We start from the raw sequence: 18,187 nt of genomic DNA, 5'->3' as shown, positions 1-18,187 counted from the left end.
TCCAGCCCCCTCCTGCCCCCTCCAGCCCCCTCCTGCCCCATCCTGCCCTGTCCTGCTCCCTCCAGCCCCATCCTGCCCCTTCCTGCTCTGCCTCATCCTGCCATGTCCACTGACAGACATAATGCGTTAGGTTCAAGCTGCTCTTCTGATTTATTGGACGCCGCCTTTCAAGTGACATTAAAAACCACCCCTGAAGTTCCTGAATCCCGTCCACTGGCTCCCTACCTGGAACTGCCGGGGACCGTCAGGACGGGGTGCCCAGCCCCGGCGGCCTGAGCATGGACAGGGACTCAGGGCAGCCCAGCAGGACAGGAGACAAGGGGCACCTTCAGCATCCACCTCACCTTCCGTGTCATTGCCCTTGGCGCGAGATGGCGGGTCTCCAGTGACAGTGTCCCCATCCTGGAAGTTCCGTGCTGGCCGCAGGTTAGCTCTGGGGCCCAGGCTCTTCCCTGGGCTCCGGTGAGGGCCACCGAGTCGCCGCCCGGATGTGCAGGCGCTGGACGCAGCACACACGTGCTCCTCTGAAATTCCAAATTGCGGAAACTTCGTATCAATCAGCGTAGCAGAGAGTTTGGAGAGGGGGCGGTAGGCTCTGGAAATTAAACGGCACCTTTTGGCATCTCACGTCGGTGAGGCGGCCAACTGATTATTTTTATATTACAATCCCCAGGCGTTGTCAAATTGATTAATAAATTCGCTGAAAACCCATTATCTTTTAATAAATTAATCTTGGTAGTGGGGGGATGAGTTTCCTCTGACCTTTGCACGCGGGTCGTTTCTGGGCGCCAGCGTGGGGTCGTCGTCGTCCCTGTGGACAGTGCAGGCGTGAGGCGTTGTGGCCGCAATCCCTGGTCCCTTAGGAGTGGGCCCAGTTGGCTTCCTTTCCGTGGATGTGCATTGAGGCGACATGGAGAGGGCCCCTGCGTCTCCCCAGGTGGGTCTCTGCTGGGCAGCGCGGGCGCCTCCCAGGCCAGCCCCTCCCCGTTGTCAGCCCGGTGACTGGTCCCGGATGAGAGTCACCAGCCTAGGCTGTAGGGAGCTCCTGAAAACGAGCACAAACTTAGCTCCGAGCTTCCTGGCAGACGAGACAAAAGGGAAAGCCACTGGGGTACGCGGCTCTCCTTGTCCATTAAAGACGTTGGAACAGAACAGGGCCGTCGGATCCTGGCCGTCACTGGCCGTGGCAAATCATCTGCAGCCTGCAGAACTGCACGCAGGGTCAACGGCGTCATTTCCAGGTTACGGGGAAACCGCGGGGGCCTAAGGGTGGGCTCATCCCATCAGCAAGTGGCAGGACGACGACGGACCTGAGCCAAGGGCCCGGCCTCCCCAGGGGCGCCGCCGTGCCCAGCTGGCTGACACGGGGCTCGGGCGCCCCGTGCAAGAAGCTTCCTGCCCCTGTCGTCACCCTCCCCCCTCCCCTGGTGCCTGGCCCCCCCCCCCCCGCCCTGGGCCCCCTGGCTCCTGTCTTGCCTTCTCAGCGGACACTCACCTCCACCTGCCCGCCCCCTGCTCTCCACCCTCCACCCCTCCTTTCCCGGAATAGGGTTTGCCAAGGTCACCGTCCCTGTCGCCCACCCCAAGGCCACTCCTGAAGCCTTCTGTGGAGGGGAGGGGGCCTCTGTCGCCCATTCACGGGGCCCCACCACACCCTGCTGAACACTAGCGTCTGAAGTCTGGAGGGAGGAGCAAGCAAAGGCACCGGGTTCCACGGGGGCTCCACAGGGGGTCATCCCAGGTTTCACTGAAGGATGGGGTTCAGGGGGTTCAGACAGGAGGTCGTGTCAGGTCTCCCCAGCAAAGCTTCCCAGTCTGGGCCACCTGGGATCTCCACCAGCCTTTGTGGGCGGAGTCCTTCCTCCAGGGTCCAAACACAGGCCCCACCCTGCCCGGGGCGATCCAGGCGGCTGTCCTGCCAGCCTCACCCACCCGTGCCCACCGCCCCCTGTGCCCGTCGTCCCCCTGTGCCCACTGTCCCCGGCCCCACCATCCCCCTGTGCTCGTCGTCCCCCTGTGCCCACCGCCCCCTGTGCCCACCGTCCCCGGCCCCAACATCCCCCTGTGCCCACCTTCCCCCTGTGCCCATGGTCCCCCTGTGCCCACCGTCCCCGGCCCCACCATCCCCCTGTGCCCATGGTCCCCCTGTGCCCACCGTCCCCGGCCCCACCATCCCCCTGTGCCCACCGCCCCCTGTGCCCACCATCCCCCTGTGCCCGCTGTCCCTGGTGCTCACCGCCCGTGCCCAGCCCACCGACAGGTGTTATCTCCGCCTCGACCTCCCGTCAGTGGGTTGGGGAGGAACAGGGGGCCCCTGGTGGTGGCAGCCGGCCCTCTGATTGGCCCGGCAGCGTTCTGCCATTAAGTCGGTGGCGGGCTACCCGAGGACTAATTAAACCAGATGGCGGTAAAACCCGAGTGGAAGCACAGAGACATTTTTACACTTAAGTCGATCAAAGTTAGGTGCAACAGCATATGTTGGGGGAGATTAAGAACGTTTAACTACATATTAACGGTTCCTCCCGATCCCCCTTCCTGGTGATGTCAGCACAGCCCTCCCGCGGGCCCCGTCTCCGTCGCCGAGACCCCTGGCCCTTGGCTTAGGCGTCATTCGGGCGCGTGTCACGGTCGGAAGCGCGTCCGGAGCGGGGGCGGGAGGGCTTTTCTGGGCGGGGCGGGGGCTGGACGCCCTCAGAAGGCCGTCTCCGTGGCGATAGCTTTGCGGGGTCGGCCCAGTTCTCCAGGGCGTCCCCGGCCCATGTGCTGTCCCGTTTGTCACGGGGCCCCTGGCTGGGGGCACTGGGCTTGGGGACGCTGCAGGGCCATCAGGGAGACCCCGCCCACCGACCGAGGGGAGGCCGTTGCGAGCCGGGCTCCCCGCCCCAGGCAGCCTGTGCGGTCAGCGGGCGGGTGGCGCCCCGCGTGGTTCCGGGCCACTGGTCCTGGGAAGCTCGCTCTTCCTGCAGCCTTTATTTTTTTATTTATTTGTTTATTTTTTTAATATTTATTTATTTTTGAGACAGAGAGCATGAACGGGGGAGGGGCAGAGAGAGAGGGAGACACAGAACCGGAAGCAGGCTCCAGGCTCTGAGCCATCAGCCCAGAGCCTGATGCGGGGCTCGAACTCAGACCGTGACATCATGACCCGAGCTGAAGTCGGACACTTAACCGACTGAGCCCCCCAGGCTCCCCATTCCTGCAGCCTTTAAATCCGCGCTCTGGCGGTGTGTTTCTGTTGAGGTGAAGCTCACGTCACCAAGTCGACCGTCCTGCAGCCTGTGTGTCACCGGCACGTAGCGCATTCACACCGCGGCCCAGCCACCGCCTGCCGCGTCCTCAAACGTGTTCGCCTCCCCAGAGGAGACCCTGTTCCCGTCAGGCTGTCACTGCCCGCCCCACTCTGTCCCCCCTGAGACCGCCGCTTCACAGGGTTTTTGCAGCAAAGGCGGAGGGACCCCGCTGGACCGGGCAGGGGCTTAGTGTACCCGACACCGGGCCGTTCCCTCCCGGCCCCCACTCCGTCCCCCCCCGCCCCTGTCCCTCCCCCCTGGCCCCACTCCGTCCCCCCTGCCACCCGAGCAGGGAAACAAAGACAGAGACTTTGCTCCAGGCCTGGCTTCCGCCTGGCTAAGTGGCTTCCAGCCATGCCTGACCTTGGGGGAGACCCCGGGCACCATTCTGCCGGGACCTTCACTAGGCCGGTGTCACCTCCGGCCCTAGCACTTGCCGCTCAGGGTGGCGGACAGGCCCGGTGCGCCGCGGATGGTGGGCCCATGATGGGCGCCGTGCTCCCTGACCCTCCCCACCCGCCTCCCAGCCTGCACCCCTGCCCAGCCCCCCCCCCCCCCGTGTCTGAAGGCCTACTGTGCGTGCGCCTGGGCCCGGAGCAAGCTCCTGACTCTGCCCCGAGCGCTGGAGGCCGGCGTGTCCGGCCCGCAGACATCCGGGGCTTCTGCCCCAGGGCTTGGCTCTGGGCCACCTGGAGGCCTTGAATTGCGTGCCGGTGGAAAGCGGCCCCGGGCTGGGGAACAGCAGACCCTGGGCGTGGGCTCCCGCCCCCTCCCCCGTCCCACCGCTGGGACACTGGGTCCCTTCAGCCAGCGGCAGCCTGAGGCTGGAGGGCGTGCTCCCCGGGGGTCGGTGCTCCAGCGCCCGGGCCCCGGCCTCCTTCCCCCCGCCGGGTGCCCCCCTTCCCCCTTCTCTGGGCCCGGTGGGGGTGATGTGCTGGCAAAGGCCACTCTGTTTTCCAGCCCAGTGACGCTCACATGTGACAGCGCAGGGGACAGTCCTCATGAAAAGCCCCTTTGTTTGTTCTGACTAATTAAGAAGTGGCAGGAGGCCTCAAAGGGGGCCCAGGCTCCACGTCCCCCCTGGAAGTCGGCCATGGTCCTAAGGGGCCGGGCCAGCACACCCAGCACTTGAGGAGGCTTCGGGGAGGACCCCTCGGGCCCAGCAGAGCGTCCAGCCACTTCCCGAGGGCCCTCTGGCCCCGGGGTCGGCACGCCTTTGCCCTTGGGGGCTCGAACGGGAGCCCCGATTCTCTCTCTGCACCGGGAGGCTGCAGAGGGCGGCGCTCCGCTTTCTGAGCCTCAACTGTCTGGTCTGTGAAACGGGACAGTAACGGGGGCTGAGTGCTGGGAGGAAGGTTCCAGAAGCGGACGATGCTTCGGGGCTCGCACCGTGCAAACCAGTGCCTTGGTCCCCAGCGTGTTCACCCCTCGCCCATCACGGCCAAGGCCGGGTGTGTGGGTGCAGGTTCTGACTTGCTTCGAGACGAACGAGTTCTAACCTCTGAGTATCGGATGGGAGCCGCACGGACGCTGGCACTTGGGTGCCGATCTCTCAGGTTTCCTGAAGCTGGTCCGGGTCTTGGCTGGACGTGCAGTGATGGGGACCCAGCTGAGCTGCTCACCTCTCGGGGCCTTGGTTTACTGGTCTGTGTAATGGGGTGGGAGCAGAGGCAGAGGCTTGTCGGGAGGCCTCAGTGGGCTGTAGTGCACGCAGTGAGGTGCCCAGAACCACCCACCCGCCCCCCGCCCCCGCTTGTCATCACCCCCTGTGACGTCATCTCGCAGTGGCCCAGAAGCCGCTCTCGCCACACCACACACGTGCCCATAAGAACCCTTAAAGCTTCAGTGTTCTCCAGAGGCCCGCTGGGCTGGGCGGTTATGGCGGTTTGTACATTCTCACAAGGACACCGTCACGCTGCTAGGGGGGTTCCGCCCAGGGTCCGTGTCCCCCGCAGCGCTGTGCGGACAGTCCCTGTGAGCCGGGCGCACACTCTGACCTGCGCGGAAGCCGTATCTGTACCCAGGGGAGGGACGGGGCCCCGGGACCACGAACTCCCACCGCGGTGCGGGCCGGGAGGGGCGCAAGAGGGGACAGCAGCCGGGGCCTTGTGCAATCAACAGGCTCTTAGGGGCTGACCCCAAGCAGAGAGCTCTAGGGTCGTTTAAATTTGAAAATTAACACGAAACCAGAAGAGACAGAGTAATTTTTCATTCTGCTTGAAAGGTTATTTGCTTTCTCAGCTGATGCTTAGTGTACTGATACATGATGTCAAAAGGTAAATGATTTTAAACCAGATTCAATTTAAATTTCATTACATATTTGTAGGAGACGAGGCTCTAAGAATCCCTTGTCTCCTCTTGCAGGATCTTTCACTTTTAATAACTCTGACGCCTAATGCCCTGATCTGCTTATTATGCAGCCGCGGGGCAGGGCGGTGCTCCTCAGGCGCCCAGAAACCCACTTGGAAGGCCTGAAACAGGCCTGCGTCTCCGAGCGCGGCCGCCCCGGGGGACCCAGCGCAGCCCCGACGGTCCTGGGAGAGGCAGGCTGGAGGCCCGGCTCCCGGGATGCGGAGTCACCTCAGGCCTCAGTCTCCCCACCCGCGGCGTGAGGGGGACCACCTGAACCCCTTATGGCCCTTTGTGCAAACGCGAGGTGACGACGGCCAGGCTCCAGGAGTCCTGTCCGATCACAGCGGCACATCCTTGGGGCGGTCACTCAGCCTGTCTGTGCGTGAAGCGGGTCAGGAGTGGCTCCATCCGCTGGGCTGAGTAGCGTCCCCTCCAGATGTGTGTCCAGCCTGGGTGTGGCCGTATTTGGGAGTAGGGTCTCTGCAGATGCGGTCGGTTAAGGTGAGGGTGTGCTCACCTCAGGGTGGACCTAAGCTCTGTGCCGAGGGTCCTCGTAAGAAGCGGAGGGGACACAGGGACGCAGACATGCGGGGACAAGGCAGGTGACCCGGACTATGAGGAGACGCTGAGGCCGGGAGAGGGGCTGGTGCAGGTGGTCCCGCGGCCTCATAAGGCCCCAGCCCTGCCCAGCCCTGGACCTGGGACTTCCCGCCTCCAGCGTCAGAGGATCGGATTCTGCTGTGCAAGTGGCCCGGTCTGCGGCCGTTTGTGACTGCCGCCCTGGGAAGCAGACACATCAATGGGGGGCAGGTATGAGGGCGCCACGAGCCAGCGTCCCCACGGCCCGGAGACCGTGTCGGGCCCCCAGGGGTCCTGTTGGCCTTCTTCATTTTCCTGCCTCTCCAACCCTTCCCTTGTCCCACGGCCCCGGCGGTCACCTATCTGCCTCGAGTGCCCATCCTCATCTGAGCTCCACGGGGCCAGACATGGGGAGGGGTCACCTCGGCAGGCAGAGCTGGTGCTCTGGTCCAGGCAGTGGCCGGCTGCACCCAGTTTGCTGGGAAAGAAGGCACAGCACGAGGCACCGTGCGGGAGGTGGCCGCTAGGTGTGCAAGGGAGCCCCCGGGCGGGGGGGGGGGGTGTCGCTCCGGGCCGGGCATCTGGCACTGGGGCTGTGGGCTTACCCTGGACGCAGTCCTGGGACTGGACAATGGCCCAGGTGACTTACAGGGTGGAGAGGAAGAGCCCAGGAGGGGGTCCGGAGCCCGGGGGGCTCAGCCGTGTGGCAGAATGTCCGGACGCCCCCCACCCCCAGAAGTGCCAGGGTGTCCTTCTGTCACCGGGGGCCCGAGCCCAGGCTTGCTGCCGACACTGCTGCTTCTGAGGCTCCCCCTCGGGGCCACGCTGGCCACACCGCCCTCTGCCCCGCTGTGCCCCTGCCCTGCTCCACGCTGACCATGCCGACCTCTCCCAGGCCGTATCACCACCTCCCGTTTTGGGCGGGTGAGGAGAGGAACGGCCCGTGTCAGCCGTCCCAGCTTCCCCCAGGGAAGTGTCCTGGCCGAACGTGTGGAGGCCCGGCCACAGAGGGTGGACGGAGCTCTCTGGAGAGCCAGGGACAGTTGGGCGGGACACAGCTCCAAGGAGAACGTACAGGCTCTGGGTCTGGAAGTTTCTGTCAGGACAGGCCTGCCATGGTTTGCAGACCCTGGGCTCCAGAGAGTCCCTCAGGCCTGAGCCAGGGAGGGTCCCAAGGTGGGGGCTTGGCTGGGCCTGCGGTGGGTGCAGAGGAGTGGGGACAGGGCCAGGGTCCCGCGGGTCACGACCCTGTCCGCGCCGTGAGGCACCAGCTCCGTGCCAGCTGCTGGGAGAGCCCAGCGGTTGGGCCGCGAGATGCCTGCGTTCAACAGCACGTCTGTTTGTAGGGGGTCGTGTGCATGGGTGGAATTTTCTTTGGAAATTAATGGCCTGGTGAATCCTTCCTGTCACGGCTATACCAACACAGGACCCCGGGCATGGAAGGAAGGGCTGTAAATGGGTTTCCCCCGGCCCATTTTACCAATTATCCGCGTATCTTGGCCCTCTGGCTTTATTTATTTTAATTTATTTACTTAGGGTGTTGCTCCTAAGTGCACATCTGGGCACTTTAAAAAAATACCATTAGTGCATCCGGGGGGACTCTTCTCCCTGGTTTGGGTTTAGTTTACTCTGCAGCGTTGAACAGTGAGGGATGGAAGTTTCCGGATCACGGCCCGGAGGCCCTTGGGGTTCAGCGTGTCGATTCCTCAGACACCGAGCCTGCCCCTGCCTCTCCCGCGTTCGTCCCGCTCTGCGGTCCTAATGGTGTTGCTTGTTCCCAGCGCCACCCAAAAAAAGCACAAGATAATCACCCAGGCGCTAGTCACCATCAAGCTGGGGGTAAAAACAAAGAAATCCTGAAGCCGTGTTTCCAGGATGGGCGTCGTGTCTGTGACGAATGGCGTTTATTACAAACGTGGGGTTGCGGGGATCCGTCACGGGCTCAGACGCTCAGGGATGCGGGGCGGCGCGCGGCTCTCGGCCCGCGAGGAGCGAAGGGGAGGTCGGGCAGGAGGAGAGAAGTGCTGTGTGCGATCGCTGGTCGGTGTTGGTTTGTCATTAAGGCAACACGCCGGGTTCTGGGGCCCTTCAGGCCCTCGTCTTGTGTCTGTGAACTCGGACTTGGCATCGGAAGCCCGTCGTCCTTGGATCTTGGGGAGGGGAGCCCCCCGTCCTCGGCTCGAGCCCGGAGCAAGGCGGGGCTGCGGGCTCCTCTGTGCGGGAGCCCCGTCTGGAGGGGACTTGGGGGCAGCGATGGAGCCCAGCCTCAGGCCAGCATCGGGCAGTGCTGGCAGGGCGGGCCGCGTCCCCAGGTACGTGCCTGTCCTCGAGGACCCAGCAGGGATGGTCGTGGGTGGGGGTGGGGGGGACAGAGGGAGGTCAGTTTTTCCCCAGAGGGGAAGCCCCGAGGTGGAGCCCAGAGCTGCCTCCTGCAGATCAGGTTGTGTCCGCGGCCCCCGCCCTGGTTCCGCGTCCACTCGTGACCTCGGGACCCTGGCCCCGTCCGCTCTCCCCTGCACCCACCGCAGACCTGGCGTGGTTCACAGGTCGTCTGCCGGGCACCCCGAGGAAGGACTTTGTGGCAGTGAGACCAGAGCGGGCCGGGAGGCCTGGTGCAGCGGGACGTGCCTCTTAGCGGCCCCGAGACGCCGTGGGCCTGCCGGGACCCGCCTCGCGTTCAGTCCGTCCCGGGAGCGGGCCAGGAGCGGACACGGCACCCCAGAGCGGAGGTCTACGGCGCACGGGCGTCGGTCTCGTTCTCTGACAGTCGTGTGCCGGAACTCTCCGGTGCCCGCTTCGTCCTGGACTGAGCCCCCTCTGGCCTGACTCAGACCCCAGGGGCTGGTGGTCCTGGGTGGGCAGCGGCTTCGGGATGTGGCCGTGGCCTCGTGTCTCTCAGAGACTTCGAGGCCGGCACAAAGCGGACACTCTGTGGAGCTCTGTGCTGTGCCCGCTGGCAGGGCTGTGACCAACTTGTCTGTGCTGCGGGCTGGACAGCAGGGCTCGGGTGGGGCAGGGCTCGGCCAGGGCCTGGGGTTCTCCTCCCTGCCCAGGGGACTCTGCGGGGCGGGATTGGGGTCAGCGAACTACCGGGTCCGCTCCCGGCCTCAGGCTGGAGCACGGGGATCGACGGGTCGTAAGTCTGCCTTTGGCAGCCCTGGTGGGGACGCGGCCCCGACTGGACAGCCCCGGACACCCTCCTGGCCCCTGGAGGTTGGCTGGCCTTCCTCCAAAGACTGCGCTCTGGGGGCCAGAACTTAGGCGTTGGCTCGGGTCCTCGTGTGCCCGAACGGCCATCTGTGAACTTGCCGGGTGCTCCTCCGGGCCCAGCCCTGACCCGGGCTGCAGGCACCCGGGGGCCCAGGGGAGCCTGTGCCCAGCTGGCACCTGCACCCCTGGGCAGCCTGGACTTCCCGCCAGGACGGGTTGCTGAGAAGCCTGCAGCAGCGGGCCGGGCCGGGTATGGACACAGGGTGCCCCCGGGGCTCCAGACGGCTGGCAGTGGCCTTTGGAGACGGCCGCGTGGGATGTCCCGGCGAGGTGCCTGGGGGCCCCCAGTGCCTTCCTGAGGCCCCCCTCACTTCTTCCCCACGGGGAGAGCCACGTGGCCTGTCCCACCTCACGGTTCTGACACTGCTGTGGTGGGGGCACAGCGAGGGGACCCAAGGCCACGGCGGGCTCTGCACTGTGGCCGGGGCCCCGGACGGACACATTCTGGGTGGGATTTGCTGCCTGTGGGTTTTGGGTAGAGATCTAAGGAGCACGGGGACGTGGGGAGGAGCCCTTGTGCTCCCTGAGCCACTCGCTGGGCACAGGCAGGTCTGGGCACCTGCCTCCGTGGGCACGGACTGGCTTTGGCGCGTTTCTGCCCGGATGCTCAGGAGGCAGGGTCTGCAGGCGGTGGCTGTGCTGGGTTCGGCCCCACGTGAGACTGACCCCTGTGACGGTCCTGTGACGGTCCCGAGCGCCAAGATGGGCCACCAGAGCGTGTGATTTTGTGGACCAAGATGGTTCGTGCAAAGAACGGACCGAGATGAGGTCCGGACAGAGAGGCCCCGATGGTGTGTGCTGGGACAGGCGGGAGGGACGGGCACGCACCCGGGCTGGACGCCCTTCACACTGGTGGTCGTCCACAGATAGGTGAGCCTCCCTGACCGTCCCCGTCTCTCTGTCTGTGTCTGTCCCTGTCCATCTGTCTTTCTGTGTCCCTCTGTCCCTGTCTCTGTGTCTCTGTGTCTGTCTCTTTGTGTCCCTCTCTGTCTCTGTGTTTGTGTTTTTCTCTCTCTTTGTCTCTGTCTCTGTGTCTCTGTCTCTCTCTTTCTGTCTGTGTCTCTTTGTCTGTCTCTGTGTCTCTCTCTGTCTCTGTGTCTTTGTGTCTCTGTGTCTGTCTCTTTGTGTTCCTCTCTGTCCCTGTGTCTCTGTCTCTCTCTCTCTCTTTGTCTCTGTCTCTGTGTCTCTGTCTCCCTCTGTGTCTCTGTCTGTCTCTGCATCTCTCTCGGTCTCTGTGTCTCACTATCCTCGTCACCTTTGTCGTCAGCACCGGCAGCACCCAGATTCTCCCCTTCTGGGGGTCTCAGCACCCACGACGCAGGAGGACCCCCTTCAGTCCCCATCCCCCCAGACGAGGCCCTCCCGGGCCCCAGTGAAGCCATTTCTCAGACTGTGGCTTCTGACCCCCCGCTGATGTAAAACCGATGTGCTGGGTCAGGATCAGTTTTAATAATGTCAAAATATTTACCCACAACGAAATTCCCTTTTCTGGGGTGCGTTTCCTGGAGTCGGTTCATGCGCAGACGTTCTCGTAAACATCAGTCAGGACACAGACGCTCCTCAGACCCCAGAGACCCCAACCCTGGCAACCACTGGTCTGTGCTCACTTCCTTCACCTCTGCCTTTTCCAGAACGTCTCAGGAATGGAATCCGCCGGCTGCAGTGTCCCAGCCTGGCCTCCTTCCCCCCAGAAAGCATCCGCGGTTCATCCGTGTGGTCCTGTGCCGCGGAAGCCTACAGGCGCACTGAGCCCTGGGGGCTCCTCCCTGGACCTGCCGGCCTCTGTCCTGTCCACGTGTGAGCCACCGTCCCTCCACGCCAGGTTGGGTTGGACACGGGAATGTTGAGGCCTGCGGTTCTTCCTGGGAAGGGGTGCAGACCTTGTCTGATGGTGTCATGAGCAGGGCTCGCGTCAGCTCATTGTTCACAAAGAAGCAAGGGGCAAGCCGGGACGCTGAAAGGTGGCCATGTCCCACGCGGCCTGCGATTGGCCTCTGCAGTCACGTGGCCCCGTCGCCTGGGGTGCTCACTGCACGGACCGCCTCGAACACTGGCTGGTGCCCAGCCCAAGCAAAACTAAAGCCTGGAGCCCCAGTCCTGGGAGCACCGGTCTGGGAGGGGGAGCCGTAGGAAGGAGGCAGGTGTCCCGGGCCGTGGGCAGGTGTCGCCGAGATCCGCGTGCGCGTCTCCCCTGTCCGAACCTCCTCCACTTCTGATCCTCTGTGTCCGGCCCCCTCCAGCCTGGGGCCCCGGGAGCCACCCCTCTGCCTGGCGCCTCCCAGCTGTGACCCCAGCCGAACGCCCTCCTTCGGGACGCCCAGGCCCCGATGACCACCCACGTGGCTGCGTCCTGGTGCCCCCACCCCTCCCTGCTGCTTCTCTTCCACGGAATCGTCCACCGGTCACACCGTGGGTCAGGGAAGCACGCTCTTTCTCTGAAGAGCATGACTGGTGTCCGGGCAAGAAGGGAGGTGCGTGGAGAGGCATGACTCCCCGGGAGATGGGCCCTGACCCTGATGGCAGGAGTTGGCCCGGGAACCCCAGGATGCCGGCAGAGCCCCGGAAGCTGGGACAGATTCCCTCTCGCGGCCTCGGAGGGAACTAGCCGTAGGGACACCGTGATCCGGGGCATCCGGAACTGGGAGAGAGCGCACGTCTGTTGCATGAGCCGCCCGTCCGAGGGACCTCGTGACGGGGTCCCGGGAAACGAGTGCACTGCGCATTTAAGATCAGCTCTCACGGTCTCCCCCGGTCTGATGGCGGTCTGTCCGCTCTGCCTGAGCGTGGTCCCGAGCCAGCTGCCCGCCTGGCCATCTGTCACCTGTCCATCCAGCTCCCCGGGGGAGCACCACCGGCTGGGGCTCTGCCGGGTGCCCTTACCCCGACACTGGTCACTTCAGGCAGGTGACTCGCCCCCACCCTGTGCCGTCTCCCCGCCACAGGGGGGGCTTGGGGGCCCGGGTGCTGGGGGGAGGGCAGGGACAGGGCTGTGGGGGCAGCACGGAGAGGCAGCCAGGGCCAGGTGGGGGCTGACCCAGGGCCAGTGCAGAGTGGGCTGGGGTGCAGATGGGAGGGCAGGAGGCGGCGAGGGGCACCGTACCGGCCACAAATCACAGCCCCGCCACCCGGGAGGTCAGGACGGACACTTAAACACACAACACACGTGATGCACAGAGGAAACACAGTGTACACGCATGCACGTGTGTGCAAACAGCACGTGGACCGTGCACACGTGAACAGGACACACACATGCACCCACAAACACGTGCACACACACAACGCACACGGATAATGCCCGTGCATACATGCACACACACGCGCACGCCGACACTCGCACACGTGGCCAGTGCACGCGCAATCACAAAGCGCACCGGCACGGCCCCTGCCCCCGCTCCCTCTCCCCGCTGTGGGGTGCTCCCAGAGGTGAACTTGGTTGGCCGTGGGCAACCAGCCGCCACCTGCTTTTGTCCGCTTGGCCCGCAAGCCCCACCGTGGCCTCCGGATGTCGGGAAGCCGGAAGAGTGCCTTCCCGCTGTGGAAGGAGGGGCCCCCGTGCACCGACGCTCGGGTTCCTCGGCCTGGGGGGTCCCGGTGCCGGGGCTCGAGAAGCAGAAGCCGCTGTTGCGTGGACACGGATGGCGTGGAACCGCCCGCTTTCCCCGTGCTGCACACGCGGAGTCCTGCGAGCTTTCTCCGGAGCCAGGCGATCGCTGCCCTGGTGCGGGCTCTCTGGGCGGCTCGGCCCCCTCTTGGGTCAGGGGACATCGGCCTCCCGCCAGAGGCCAGGTGCCGGAACGTGAGGCCGTGGCCTGGAGGAGCCAGATGGGCGGGCTGCCCCCGCGAGAGTCCCAGGCCTGGCCCTGGAGCGGAGGTGCCTGTGGGATCTGGAGGCTCCCCGGCTCGTGGCCCCTGGTCCACCTCACAGCCAGGCCAGGGCCATCTTCTCTTTCCTCCACTTCCGCTTTTGTCCCCCCACATCCTCTCTGCCTCTGGACCCGCCTGCCTCTCGTGAGGACCCCTGTGAGGACAGCAAGCCACCCGGAAACGCAGCGTCATTCCCGCCTCGAGACCTTCACCCTTGTCGCGTCCACAGAGACCAGGGACCAGGGCCTGCCCTTGTTTGGGGCCAGCCTGATGCACCCACTGAGGGGTGGGTCCCAGCTTGGCGGATCGCTCGGGGTCGGGGAGCCACCTGGATTCCCTCCGGCTCTGTCAGGACGCCCTCACTAGCGTGGGTCAGGTTCCTGGAGGGCTCAGGAGAGCGAGGCTGTTGCCCCCGTGAGGTTTCTGATGCAGCAGGTCTGGGCTGGGGTGGCAGGGGCCCCCAATAAAGACGTGGACAGTGCACGCCTGGCTGCCATGATTTGCGGGTTCCAGGGACCTCTGTACTAGTCCCCAGGGGGTGGGAGGCGAGATGCCACTGGCCTCAGTATTGACAGGGAAAGAGGGCACCTTGTGAAGGTCCAGCCCATGGCCTCCCGGGCGAGGGGGACACCACGACTGTGTCGTGTGCACCCGTAAGGAGGTCCACCTCCGCTCTTTCCAGGAGCCTATAGGAGCCCCTTGCCGCAGGGCACTTGTACATGGACGGTAGGACCCTTGTGGGCAGAGTTTTCCATGAGCCGCCACCCACAGCCACATCCGGGGGTGGCCATCCCAGTCCCGGAGCCTGTGTCCTGGGAGGGACAGGATGGGCGTCTGAGGGCCGCTCAGTCCCCCAACTCTGACCCCACAGGACGCCCGAGGCGCGGGAGCTCCCGGGGGGGCGGGGGGACGTCACACATTGTTTCCTCCTTCCTGGTCCTTGTGAGAAGAGACAATGTCCCCCGAATGCATTTGCATGTCGATCACGCTGTCATTATGTATCTGGGAGTTTTTATCGAGAGGAGAATGAGATAATCATGTTGCTGTATACTGAATAGACTTAAAAAGATTGCAAGATGGCACTTTCATTGGAAGAGGGGAATTAGTTTAAAAATATGCTGTCAAAATATGTTGTTCTAAATGCTGAGTTGATGGTTCTTTTGTTTTGCTTTGTTTCTTGGATGTGTCATTAGGAAAAATTAACAATGGCATCCTCTGTAGGATGGGCTGCGGCTCCTCTGAAAGGGGGTGTGGAGGTGTCCTCGTAATTTTCAAAAATGATTTCTTTGCCTTTAAATATCCTATCTCGTTAAGAAGGCTCATCAGGTGTGTGCCTTTGGGGACATGAGACACAAGATGCCATCAACTGGGAGTGGGGGCCAGTGCCCCCAAAGTCAGCCCCGCCTCCCCCCTTCCCCGGGGCAGGAGGTGGGGGTTTTCGGTCACTGGGATCCCAGCCCGTGGAGGAGGGGGTTGTGCTGGTGGCCCGCCCCGCGTGGCTTCTCCTCCGGGGTCCCCCCTGCCAACGGGCTGCGCGTTTGGTTCCCGGCACGGTCCTGCCCTCAGAGGACACTTAGAAAATGCGCCCAGGAACTGATGGCAGGTGCCTGTGACGTCACAGGACGGCAGATGTGTCTGCATCGGCAGGTGAATGACGCCTGTACCGAGCTGCGGCCGCACATCCCAGAGGCTGAGCGGGACCCGGAGTGGGGGAGGGCTGCACGCTGACCCCGGGGATCCCTGGGGCGGAGGTGGGGGGCGGCTGGGAGCTGGGTCCCCCTCTCACCTTTCTCCACCCTTCCGCCTGGAGGATGGATCACACTCTGGGACTGGACCCCGGAACCTTCCGGAAAGCAGACCAGGATGTGGTTGAGGGAAGAGGGGCCCAGGCATAGAGTGCATGTGAGGGGCCCTGCTCTCACCCCCAGCGTGCCCGAGATGGGCAGCAGACAGCCCCGCAGGTCCCACCCCGTGACCCCCGGCCGCCACGGCCCGGGGCCGGTGGCTGCTCAGGGATGCTTCCTGGGAACACAGCGAGGGCTGAATTTTGTGTCTCTGGATCTTCCAGTGATTTCTCTCTGTGGTGAGCAGGAAGCGTGGTCACTGTGCAGCCGTGGAGAAATGCAGACTTTCCGGAAGCGGACTCAGGTCCCCCGTGTGCCTCATCTGGACGTTTCTACCCTGCAGTACCGGCGAGGGAGGCCTGACCACGTGCCAGGCCCCGGGCGTGTTCCCTCCGGTGTCTCCCGGGACCTGCCCAGGGCCCCCCCGCAGGCTGGCGCCCCTCCTCCGTGTCTCCACCAGGACTTGGGCAGCCCGCGGAGGAGAGTCGCCCCATCCCACGGCTGCCTTTGTGGCGGAACCCCAGAGGAGGCGCCCCCGCGGGCAGGCGTTGGCCGGGCGGCCACCCTGGCTCCGGTGAGGCTGTGCTCCTCGCCTGCCGGGGGCCGTGGGCCGTGGGGGCTGTCGGGGCCCTGGCGGGCAGAGCAGCCCTTCCCTCTCCAGGTGCCACTCTCGTTTCCACGGAGCCTCAGCTGCTCCGTCTCGGGGTCACCCCAACCCTCGTGTGCCCAGACTCACACACACTCCCCGAGCACGCAGGGCACCGGCCTGGCAGGGGAACACCAGACAGACGGGGTTTCTACCCTTGGGAAGCTAAGGCCCAGTGTGTGTGTGTGTGTGTGTGTGTGTGTGTGTGTGTGTGTGAGTGTGCACGTGCCCACGTGTAAGTGCGGGTGTGGACGCGTCCCTGTGTGTGCACGTGTGGCTGTGGACGTGCCCTGTGTGAGTGTGCATGCGTGAGCGCGGACGTGCCCACGTCTGAGTTCTGGGTTTGCACACGTGAGTGCACGCACACTTGCACACGCGAGGGTGAGTGTGGAGGAGGCTGCCCAGGTCGGCGGCTTGGTTGCGTGGGCCCCTGCTGGCCCCAGCTCCGCCGCCCGAGCCCCGTCCTGCACCTGCGCCCCTTCCCTGCACACACCCCCAGTGGTTGCCTTCGGGCCGCTGTTTTTCATGGCCACCGTCACTGACGCGCGAGCCTCCAGGAGACGGAACACAGACAGCGGGATTTCTCCGCACCGGCTGTGCGGACCCGACTCCAGCCCCAGCGCGTGGAGGTTCCCACAAAAGCGGCTTCTCTCCTTTTTCCCACGGCCCCGCGGCATGGTCAGCACCCTTCCCAGTGGACAGCCACGCCGTGTCATTTCCCGCGGGCCCAGGTCCCCGGCCTGGTCCCCTGGTCCCCTGCGCTATGGTCGTGGCCACGGTGGAGGAGAAGAGGGGCGGTCGAGGCAGGGCCGTGCGCTCCTGAGCGGGTCCTCGGTGGAAAAGCGGGAGGAATCGGCCGGCAAAGTGGCCCCGCCGGGCCGGCAGGCACGTGCACGCGGGGATGGTGGCTCCATGCGACGCCGTAGGGAACACGCAGAGAGACAGGCCGCCCTTCCCCGGGGCCCGGGAGCACTGAGGCCTTGGTGCACGGTGTGGCCTGCCTGCAGGGACATAACAGGGCGGTGAGCAGACTGGTTAGAGCTCTTGGCCACCGTGTGTCTGAGGCCTGGGTGGAGCAGGCACCAGAGGGCATCCATGCAGGCCAAAGCGGGCGACGCACGCGTGGCCTCGGAGGGGACGGTAGCCCCGGGCCGCGGTGGGGGGATTGGGCGTGAGAGGGCATCCGGGACGATCTGGGGGCCCCCTTCTCCTCCCAGGCCCGCCTAGGACTGTTCGTGGGGCTTTTGGCCCCTTGTCCTCAGGCATCAGGCAGCGGGCAGGACAGGGGAGCCCTGGGTCCTTCTGGTGCTGCTGACCCCTCAGCCAGCTCGGTCACCATGGCAGCAGGAGGAGGGGCGGGGCGCCATCTGCATTTCTGCAGCGGAGGGATTTGGTGAGTCTCCCTCCCTGCCCCCTGGCCCGTGCGTGCTGTCCGAGCAGGACCTGCTGACAGACGGGCAGTCCGGAGCCTCTGTGTCGCCTGCCATCCTGTGTCCCCCGGAGAGGAGAGGACACAGGCTGTGTCCAGCCCACTGCAGTGTTAGGAGAGAGACAGGCCCAGAGGCCAGCAGGGGTCTCCTGTCTGTGGCCTTCCTCTGCTCCGGGGTGGCCCGTCCACTGGGATGTGCGGCTTCAGGGAGCTAAGACCCGCCCCTCTCTGCCGTCCTTTACAGCCCTGCCTCCTGTCCCTCCTGCCCCTCCTGCCCCTCCTGCCCCTCCTGCCCCTGGGAGGGGGACAGGCCGAGGGTGTTGCCCTCAGAACTCTCCCTGGAAGGTGCCAGGCGGTCCGTGCCCAGATTCTCCTGCCACGTGGAGGTGAGGACTCCGTGGCCGTCAAATGCCAGGACGGGTGGGGCCACAAGCCAGCGCCTAGAAACGCCGTGGGAAGGTTGGCCGGAGCAGAGCAGGGCATGGGAGCCGAGCCCCGTGTGGTCGTCGTGACTTGGGGGAGGGGCGAGACAGGAGGGGCTCAGAGGACGGAGCCCCGCGTGTGGGCACAGTTCAGCACGTACGCCCTGGGGCTGGTGTGCCAGCAGCTGCGGCTGACAAGGGCGTGGAGAGGGCCGGTGGAGGTGACAGGCCACTGCCCGTCCTTCCCTCAGGGACGGGGGCACAGGTCGGGGGTCTGGGACCCCCCGCGGAGGTGACCCTGCATGATGGGAGAGGAGAGGCCGCGTCTACCTGGTGGGACGTACAGGGGAGCGAGGGGCAGGTGGGCAGGGAGGGGGCTCCCAGAGACTGGGAGGCTGGTGCTGACCATGGCCTCCCTGTCTGCGAGGGAGACTGGGAAGCAGAGAGGAGGACCGGGGGTTGGAGGTGCCCTCCTAGGCCCAGCGGCCAGC

General features: G+C 65.0%; 1 protein-coding gene and 2 long non-coding RNA genes across 3 annotated transcripts in view; 2 read left to right on the top strand and 1 right to left on the bottom strand.

Moving 5' to 3' along the window:
* Window positions 1-711, top strand: part of LOC121040147 (uncharacterized) — a 1,982-nt gene extending 1,271 nt beyond the window's left edge. Inside the window, exon 2 of the long non-coding RNA XR_005795138.1 lies at window positions 131-711. This is a non-coding gene — a long non-coding RNA (uncharacterized LOC121040147). The remainder of the gene's footprint in view (window positions 1-130) is intronic.
* TAFA5 (TAFA chemokine like family member 5) overlaps window positions 1-18,187 on the top strand; it is a 177,206-nt gene that overhangs the window by 4,283 nt on the left and 154,736 nt on the right. The window lies entirely within an intron of this gene.
* LOC121040146 (uncharacterized) lies at window positions 127-2,548 on the bottom strand. Its single transcript, XR_005795137.1, has 3 exons — window positions 2,237-2,548; window positions 763-811; window positions 127-595 (listed from the first exon to the last, which is right to left on the bottom strand). It is a non-coding gene; the product is annotated as an uncharacterized LOC121040146 (long non-coding RNA).

Source organism: Herpailurus yagouaroundi, unplaced genomic scaffold (genome assembly GCF_014898765.1).
Source record: "Herpailurus yagouaroundi ecotype Mexico unplaced genomic scaffold, PumYag 182, whole genome shotgun sequence".
Classification (NCBI taxonomy): Eukaryota; Metazoa; Chordata; class Mammalia; order Carnivora; family Felidae; genus Herpailurus; species Herpailurus yagouaroundi.
The sequence above is the reverse complement of the archived record's forward strand: the minus strand, read 5'-3'. Positions and strand labels throughout refer to the sequence as shown.